The 1117-nt window shown below is 34.7% G+C and overlaps 1 non-coding gene across 1 annotated transcript; it reads left to right on the forward strand.

Moving 5' to 3' along the window:
* Positions 1-739: 739 nt before the first annotated feature.
* TRNAG-CCC (transfer RNA glycine (anticodon CCC)) lies at positions 740-812 on the forward strand. The gene has a single exon. It is a non-coding gene; the product is annotated as a tRNA-Gly (tRNA).
* Positions 813-1117: the final 305 nt, after the last annotated feature.

Consider the following 1117-nt stretch of genomic DNA (forward strand, 5'->3'; position numbering starts at 1 on the left):
TGAGTGTATGTTTGATATTTTAAGAAACTAATAAATTTTTCAATAAGTTATATAACTTGACACTCTCTTCAGCAATGTATGAAGGTCCTCATTGTTCCACATACTCATCAACATTGGTATCAATAGACATTTTAATTTTAGCTATGCTAGTGGGCATGTTGTGATATCTCATTATGGTTTTGGCTTGCATTTATTTGAAGAGATATTGAGCACTTTTTCATGGGTTTATTGTACATTGCAATACAATCTTCAAATCTTCCTTTCAAGAGGTATTTTCAAGTCTTCAAAAAACTTTAAATTTGTTTATCTTACTGAGGCACAGAAATTTTATTTTCTGGATCGAATTTCTTTGACATGTATACGTTTTTTTCAGTTTTTTTCTAGTTTCTGGCTTGCTTATTTGTTTTCTTGATATTGTGTATTAATTTTTTAAAAATTGAATTGATCTTTATTTGTTTTGATCTATTGGTTTCTACGTCCTATCTAAGAAATAATTACCTGCCCCTCAACCACAAAAATACACTACAATGATTTATTCTAGAAGACCTTTGAATTTAGCTTTTGTGTTTGGGGCTACTATCTATCACAAACTAATTTTTGTGTACAATATTAGGTAGCATTAGAGCTTTTTGGTTTCTTGTTTTTTAACATATTAATAATTCAGGCGCCATTTTTTTGGAAAGACTATCCATTCTCCATTGATTTACTCTGCTGCAAGAATCAGTGGACTGTGGGGACTTCCCTGGTGGTCCAGTGGCTAAGATTCTGCACTCCCAATGCAGGGGGCCCAGGTTCGATCCCTGGTCAGGGAACTAGATCCCACATGCCACAACTAAAAGTTCACATGCTGCAACTAAAAGATCCCACGTGCCACAACTAAAGATCCCACATGCCACGACTAAAAGATCCCGCATGCTGCAATGAAGATCCCGCGTGCTGCAACTAAGACCCGGTGCAGCCAAATAAATAAATATTTTTTACAAAATCAATGGACTGTGTAAGTGAGAGTTTATTTCTGGACTTGCTCTTGTTTTCCATTGATTATTTGTCTATCATTACACCAATACAACACTACCTAGATTGTTGTAGTTATAGTTGCATGGTAATTTTTGAAGTC

This window comes from Balaenoptera ricei, chromosome 5, assembly GCF_028023285.1.
Source record: "Balaenoptera ricei isolate mBalRic1 chromosome 5, mBalRic1.hap2, whole genome shotgun sequence".
Classification (NCBI taxonomy): Eukaryota; Metazoa; Chordata; class Mammalia; order Artiodactyla; family Balaenopteridae; genus Balaenoptera; species Balaenoptera ricei.